Source organism: Rhipicephalus microplus, chromosome 5 (assembly GCF_043290135.1).
Source record: "Rhipicephalus microplus isolate Deutch F79 chromosome 5, USDA_Rmic, whole genome shotgun sequence".
Classification (NCBI taxonomy): Eukaryota; Metazoa; Arthropoda; class Arachnida; order Ixodida; family Ixodidae; genus Rhipicephalus; species Rhipicephalus microplus.
The window spans coordinates 50,086,302-50,094,254 of record NC_134704.1 but is presented as its reverse complement, the minus strand read 5'-3'; the positions used below and the strand labels follow the sequence as shown (position 1 = coordinate 50,094,254).

The window sequence follows — 7,953 nt, the reverse complement described above, 5'->3', positions numbered from 1 at the left end:
CGCGAGAAAGTGGGTCGTCACATAAAGATTGTCCTTGAGCTCCTTTGCGCCCCCCATGTTGCGAGTAAAGAAGGACTGGAACTCGTCGCAACCACCTTAATACATTTTTCGTCCCCTGCTTAGCCTTCAGAAAACGAAACAACGCCATTTCACTTTTTTAAAGTCGCACAGGTGTAACGAGCTTATTCACGAAGCTATGGAGCTGTTCGTGGTCAAATACGTGTCATCCTCTATTAGAAAAAAAAAATAAGTAGGCCAACGAATTATAACCGTCAAGAGTACCACTGTCACGAAAAGTTTATGCCTAAAAGCTTACTACTGCTATATCTACATATCAATATGTTTCTCCAATGTGATCTACGTATGTTATTTGATCTGTCTATATAATATTTCTTAAGAAGCGGAAATTTCTTTCCGATGGGGGTTGTTTTTTTTTTTAACTAAATGTGTTTACGGAGAGGTTGGCGGCTTGTTTCCTCGTTAGACACAGACAAATAAATCCGACGGACAATAAGGCCGAGGACAGCATAGGATACGCTAATTATTATCTTTAACTGCAGTGTAGTGTTTATGGCGTTGAACTGAAATTACATTAAGGTGGGCGAAGAATCACCAATTTCGTTGATGGGATCCCAACCCACAACTTTCGACTTACGTGTCCGATTCTCTACCAATTGAGTTACGATGGAAGGCGATGGAAGGCGATGGAAGGGTTTGAATGCCCCCCCCCCTACCCTTTGACTACGGCTATGCACGAGGTGGCAGCTAATCTATAAGCACTCGCATGCAGTCTTAAAGGGACACTAAAGGCAAATATTAGGGGGTTGTTGATTGCTGAAATAACGGTCCAGAAACCTGTAGTGCTACTTTTGTGCCAAAGAAGTGCTTGTTCTGAGATAAAATCACGTTTTTGTGGTCCGCGTCGCGTAAGCATACTTCAAATTACCCGCCAAAGTAAAACCTCTTATGTCACTGTCGTGCACTACGTTGTCAGGCTTTACTGCGCGGACGCCGTCACTAGTAGCTGCAGTGCGAAAGTAGCGGGAGCCACAGCAGCAACGACGGCCATTGAACAATTTCTTTCCATGACCTACGAGATGGCAGGCGTGTTTAGTTCAACTATGCCCCACTAGATGGCACGACCAGTCCAGTTTAAACAGGAGAAAACTGAACTATTTAACCACTCGGGCCACTCCCCAAAGTAACGTCCAGTGGTTATTTTTCCTTGAACCAAACAGTAACGAACAGACAGCATTTTATTGCGTCTATTGATTCACAGAAGGTTGCTTGTTTAGTGCAGCCAGTTCGATTCGTAGTGGTGAATTGTAGGCGGTAAGTCTGACGTCATCGGGATCATTTTACGATTGTCCTATTTGTGGTGTGTTCTCGTGTATTTACCTTAATTTCTCAATAAATAGGGCACTGCTGTTGATAATATTGCCGTCTTAGACGTTGTCATACATTGAGCCTTCACTCTGACATAAATTTGTTATTTGACTTTACTCTCCCTTTAGACATCGCTTTTGCCATTTTAAGCTTCATAACTTTATTTCAACATTCGGGAGGCTGAGGGCCGTTGTCGAAAAGCCTTTAATGGGCTTGACTAGGAACACGACCCATGGAGAACACAAAATGCATACGGGAAATTATCACCTCGGGTTCTTTAGAGGACGCCTAAATTAACTACACGGGCATATGTTTGCATTTTCTTCGGTATTTTTCTTTCTCGCCAAGCATCAAGTCTGTTAAGAAAACCACGTGACTTTTTTATCAGGGAATGCGAACGCTGGTTTTTTTTAAAGACAATGGTCTTGGGATACTTGAACGCAGAAATATTAGTCTGTCTGTCTGTCTGTCTGTCTGTCTGTCTGTCTGTCTGTCTGTCTGTCTGTCTGTCTGTCTGTCTGTCTGTCTGTCACACAATTCAGCCACAAGGCCAATGTTTAAGCACTTGCTGAGCGCCCAGCCATCTTGAACTGGTGGCTGCGTTCTTACTTGTCAACATTGTCTATCAAAAAGCAAATATTACGCATATATGAGGCGGAGTAATATGCAATGTGTTACTTTACTAAAAAATACATAGACACGTAATTCTAAGCATCCTAGTAATCGTTCGGCTGTGCAGAAACTGCCATGCTATGCATGATGAAAATGCGATGCTATGCACTAAAAAGCCATTTGTCGTCGATATGGTGCTGCCACCTGGCAGTGATCCTGCGTCCTGCACAAGCTCGTGCCCGCCATCTCGGAGGCCATGGCTCATGTTTCCCGACGCCACTGCCAGATGGCGTTCATGTCTGAAGCAACGCCATATCTCACGTGGAAGAGGCGAGGTCTCGTCATGTATGACCGGCAGAAAGAGAGGCGCAGAACTTTATTGCGTCCTCAGGAACGCTGCTGCTTCGGAAAAACGCGGCGGGCCGCTCCCACGTGGGGACGGGGAGGCCTAGTGTAAGGTCTTGCGTCTCAGGCCGAGGGGGGTGAGTCTTCTTTGTCGCAAAAGGGCGCGCTTCCCAAAGAGCCGATTCTCGGGAGACGATAATCCCGGTGTAAGGACGACCGTTCTGGTAAGAATACCACGGTCGGTCGCCGCTTTTAAGAACCAGCTAGATGGTCCCCGGCCAGCGGATTGCCGGCGGGTGACGTGAGGACATTTTATAGACACCCATCCATCAGGATTAGAGTCCGTGGGATGGCTGTCATGCTGGACAGCGTAGTCATCTCGCGGTAATGGCAGGAGGACCGCAGCCGAACGGCGCCACCATTGTGTGCGTTCGCGCAGTTCGTGGAACGTAGTGTGCAGGCCAGTCCTTTCGTCTCTCTCTCTCTCCGGCCGAGTGGTTGATTGCTTGAATAGGAGAGCGAGAGGAGATGACGGCAACAAGTGTTTAGTCTGTCCAATAAACGGACTGAATTGCTTTGCTTGGCCGTGAGAAGAATCGGGAGGGGCAACCGAGGGGTTAAAACATGGCTCCCGCTTCCTCGCGGTCGTTCTGGTCACAGCAAACAGTGCTCCGCACTATCGGCTCTGCCGAGGCAACATGCAACGGTTCCAACGGTGAAAGAGTCTTGTTAATATGTACATAAGTTCTTGTACATAAAGTCGAGTTGTTGCAACGTATTGAAAGGCGCTGGTCTCCATCCTTTACAAGCAGCAGCAGCTACGACAAAACAAGACGGACACCAAGCAACAAACCTTCCATTCCCTTCTATAGCAACAGCCGCTACGCAGCTGGGAGAGCTCTGCTGAAGGGAACAGAGGGCAGAAGGTTGAGTTTTACTCCTAGCCTCACCGACGCATCGTGGGCTCTCTGGGCAGCCTGTTGTTGTGGTAGTAACTGTGAAATCTGTGAGGCGGAGTCCAAATCCTATTTTGTGAGCCGACTTGGGCCGAAGACTGTTGTCTTTCGACGACGTTTGCAACAAAGCACGCAGATACGCGGCCAAGTTTGTTTTTTTTTTAGCATTACGGCGCGCGAAACGTAATGTCTTTAAGGTTGCAACTAAGATCACAAAGCACTTTCGTAAAGCCTGTAAATTCGAACCAACTGAGTACACGTATTCAGAAACCATGGTCAAGCGATAAATAAACGCAGACAAACAACGGCAACGTGACGTGATCTACCCTTCACATACCGATGTCAATCTCGAGGGTTTTCTGTTGTTGCATTTATCTCGCGTTTATTGCGCTGTTTCGTAATAACCCTACCTATTTCACATCACTATTTATATACATAATATTTTTGTGTGTTTTTATTTATTTCTTTATTTGTTTGTTGGAATCTAGCAGCGCCATCATAATATATATATTTATTTATGCATGAGGTCATTCTTGTGCTCTGTCATGTGACAGTGCAAGGACTGCGACTCTGGCTGCTCAGAACAAGTGAAGGCCAAATGTGCACGATAACGTCCTTCGCAATCGCAACCTACGGGAAATGCAAGTCAAAGCGGACGAACGGCAAAATAAACACAGGTCTGCGAAATGTGTTACATTACCTGCTACATAACCTTCATACGTGCATCGATCTCGCAGTGAGATCTACTGAGTTATTATTTGTTGTATACGTCTATATCTATAATCTCCAACGCGGCGCTCGTGTCATTGCAGTGTCAGAACAAGTATTGTAATTGTAAGAACTGTTAGAGTTTTACGTCGCAAACACACGACGTGAGTATTAGGGACGCCGCAGTGAAGGACTCCGCAAACTCCGACCATGTGGTGTCCTTTGAAAGCGCACCTAAGTATGAGTACATGCGGCCGGGATTCGATGCCACGACCTCCGGTTCAGCAGTGGAGCACAACAACCAACGTGACGGGTCAGTGTGAACATACACTTGGCTTCGGTAAAACCTCGAGGCATCGTAATTTTGTCTGGATATGCAAACCAGTTTCGCGTTTGCATTTCCCCCGAGACACTGCACAAAAAGCCTCCAGTTGCAGTGGTCGAGGCGTGCGTGTTTGTAATTTACCGCGGATGAAACGTCGAAGGCCTTCAAAGCCGACCGGTAATGCGTGTGAGTCATGCAAGAGTTGGCCGCAAACGAGGGTTTTATCGCCTTACCCGTTTTGCGGCGATCATGCAAGATTGAAATGAGTCGCGTTTCTCTGGCATCCACGGTCGTCATGACGTCACTGCTGACTCACGCGCTGTTCCGCTCACCTCTACAGGAGAGGTCGCCCGTCGGGGCTCAAGTGTACGCCATGAACCCCGCCTCCTATCGTAAGTCTATCGGATGAGAACAAGCGGTGGCAAACGGGACGCCGCAGCCCGTCATTATAACTATAATTCACGCAACTTTTCGAGTAGTAGTAGTAGTAGTAGAAACACCTGTTCATAGAGGTATACGACCTTATAGGAATCGGCGCTGAGTCCGAGTCGGGGACTTCAGTTGCTCTTACCATTCTTAAGACCTTGCCCAGCAGGTCCCTCTGGGGCTCTAGACGAGCCAGCATGAAGATGGCGATCGCCGGCTCCTTGTTAAAGTTCTCACTGAAAGAAAAAAAAATCATAATTGAGAGTTTTCCTTTCTTATACTGCATTCCCACGTCACTTGGCAAAAGTTCTTGAGACCTCGCGTATGGTGGGAAGATCCTAAGGCATGTTATAGGGCAATAGCTGGCCTTCCATTCTGGCTATGGTAACTAAATGAGCAATGCATAGGTATAGCTCGTGGCCTTGCGTCAGCACCTGTGCGTGTCAGCCTATATGTATTCGAGATGCGCGAGAATTACGCGATGTGTGTTTAAACTCTCCTGGCACAGTTTCTAACCGTGGCTCGCAGGCAAAGAGTTTATACTCGGAAAAGTTGGCGTTTTGCGTTCATTACGGCAAAGCGAAAACGACGCCCGCGCGGCCACCGTCCTAGAAAAACTTGACTTCCGAAGATGGACGTTGGCCTGCTCCGGCAGAAAAGGCTATCGACCACATTAAGCGGCGCACTACAGTATAATGCAATGTACTGCAACGCCTGCATTCCGGCGTTCGATTTATGCGACGGAGGTCGCGACGGCTACGCCGAAGGTCGCGAAGCTGGCGTGGTACCCCAAGGGTGCGTAATGCGGCGATGGGCGTACGATAACGACGTCTCGTTTTGGCTAGTCTTGGCTCACCTATACCCTCGCCTTTTGTTTCCGCGCAGCCGTTTTCCAGAGTGTTGGACGCAAAGACTGCTGCGACTACTACTACTACTACTACTACTACTACTACTACTACTACTACTACTACTACTACTACTAATAATAATAATAATAATAATAATAATAATACCACTACGAGGAAGACTATACGACAACGGATTAATGCATCATTACAGCTTCACGTGCATTTTTTTAATGTAAATGACGGATAAAATAGGTTGGTGTCATTATGGCGGCACCGGCTTCGCCATGGCAACATGACGGTTGTATAGGCCACAGAAGGTCATACAAACGACGGAGAAAAGAACGTCATCAGCGCAAAAATAACGGTGACAATAGATACTCACGAGAGATCCCTAAAGAACCAGGCTCAATCGCGCCTTGCTGTTGTCGGCAAAAGACACGACGTGTGTTTTCGACAAGCTCGACCTTTCGGCTTGCTAAAGCGTAATTATGGGCGTATAAGCCCCCTGCAATGCCACTGCGAGTACACCCCCCCCCCCCCCACACACACACACAATTCGAACCTTGCTTCTGGAAGTGAAAGGCCAACAATGTGGATCGAATTGGCTGCACCGCTTCAATGACGCCAGTCGATGACGTTTGTGGCCCGTTATCAGTGCATGGGCGGTAAGCCGGGATCTGCGTACTTTCGCGAGATTGAAGCACCCTTAATCGGTCCCGAAGGTTTGCGCTGCGCTAGCGAGGAAGGAGTGACGTCACGAGGTTCCGCGTACGTCACGTGACCTTGCCCGCACTGCACTGCGGCGTCCAGCACGCCCCCACTCCGTGGCGGGAGAAAGTGCACGAACGTGGTGCGCCGTCTGTGCGTGATCTGACGGCTTTCTCCTATATCGACGGCGATCTGTATTCTATGTCGACGGCAAACCGGTTTCGCTGCACGGACACGCAGCAAGTAGGTGTATACAAAATAGGCGCACCAATACAGTCACGGCTATGGACCGGCCACGGTACAGCATAACTAATGGTTGCACAAGGTATAGCTGAAGAGTCTTCATTACTGTACATTTCTCATAATGGACTGAAATGAACTACAAACTCTGGCAATATAACTGGCCGTATCACTGTTACAGCAGAGGAAGACGCCCCATAAAAACAAAATGCAGAGAAACGACTTCCCGACGATGAACGCTTCAGCCACAGCGTCAATGTCGTTTTTTGAGTAATCCTTCCATAAAATTCGTGATAACGGGTTGTCTTTGAAACCGACGTTTCGGCAAGCGAATTTATCTTCTTCAAGGTTGCAGTTGCAGCTTTTGAAGAAACTGAACGAAAGCAACCACTGAACCATATACAAAATTTATTAACGGACATTTTCTTGCCTCTCATGATAAGGAAAAAAAAAGATATTCAGACAAAAACTCAAGTTCCATTGCCAAATTTTTTTATGCACATACTGCTGTATAAACGTACATCAAATTTCATAGCTTTTGTTTAGTTTTAAGAGGCTCGTTAAGGTCCCATGACGAATAACAGCGAGCTATATGAATTTCCTAAGGTAAGCTCCCACCCACTGAGTATTCGCACCTAACTATCAGTTCTCATCAACTATTTAATGTGCAATAGTTAGTTCACAAAACAAAATAATCGATGAAAGAGGCTAGAGTCCACCGTTTTGAAAACTACAAATATAAACTAATTGACTACAATCTTTTAATTGATTGATTGATATGTGATTGATTGATTGATTGATTGATTGATATGTGGGGTTTAACGTCCCAAAACCACCATTTGATTATGAGAGACGCCGTAGTGGAGGGCTCCGGAAATTTTGACCACCTGGGGTTCTTTAACGTGCACCCAAATCTGAGTACACGGGCCTACAACATTTCCGCCTCCATCGGAAATGCAGCCGCCGCAGCCGGGAATCGAACCCGCGACCTGGATTGATATGTGGGGTTTAACGTCCCGAAACCACCATATGATTATGAGAGACGCCGTAGTGGAGGGCTCCGGAAATTTAGACCACCTGGGGTTCTTTAACGTGCACCCAAATCTGAGCACACGGGCCTACAGCATTTTCGCCTGCTTCTTTTAATTATTGTATACCTTTCTAAATACCAATAACACTTTGTTTCTTTTTGCGCTACCTTCTGCAAGCGTGCGTTATTTATATTATAAAAAAGCGAGCCGGGAACACAACGGATCTAGGTAAATATTTTCTTGTCCGGGTTTTAAAACATCGTCGCCACTCGACTCGATATAACTCGATCATGCACTGGCTAGAACGCGCTGCAACGGCTTCTAGCCAGTGCATGAGTCGTCTATTGAGGTCAAGTTGCCTTAGTGTT

The 7,953-nt window shown here is 46.9% G+C and overlaps 1 protein-coding gene and 1 long non-coding RNA gene across 5 annotated transcripts in view; one reads left to right on the top strand and one right to left on the bottom strand.

Annotated features, from left to right (window-relative positions):
- LOC142817775 (uncharacterized) overlaps positions 1 to 6,133 on the bottom strand; it is a 37,343-nt gene extending 31,210 nt beyond the window's left edge. Inside the window, exons 1-2 of the long non-coding RNA XR_012895349.1 lie at positions 5,989 to 6,133; positions 4,904 to 4,994 (exon numbers count right to left, since the gene is read on the bottom strand). This is a non-coding gene — a long non-coding RNA (uncharacterized LOC142817775). The remainder of the gene's footprint in view (positions 1 to 4,903; positions 4,995 to 5,988) is intronic.
- Positions 1 to 7,953, top strand: part of LOC119174581 (GRAM domain-containing protein 4) — a 121,604-nt gene that overhangs the window by 72,690 nt on the left and 40,961 nt on the right. The window lies entirely within an intron of this gene.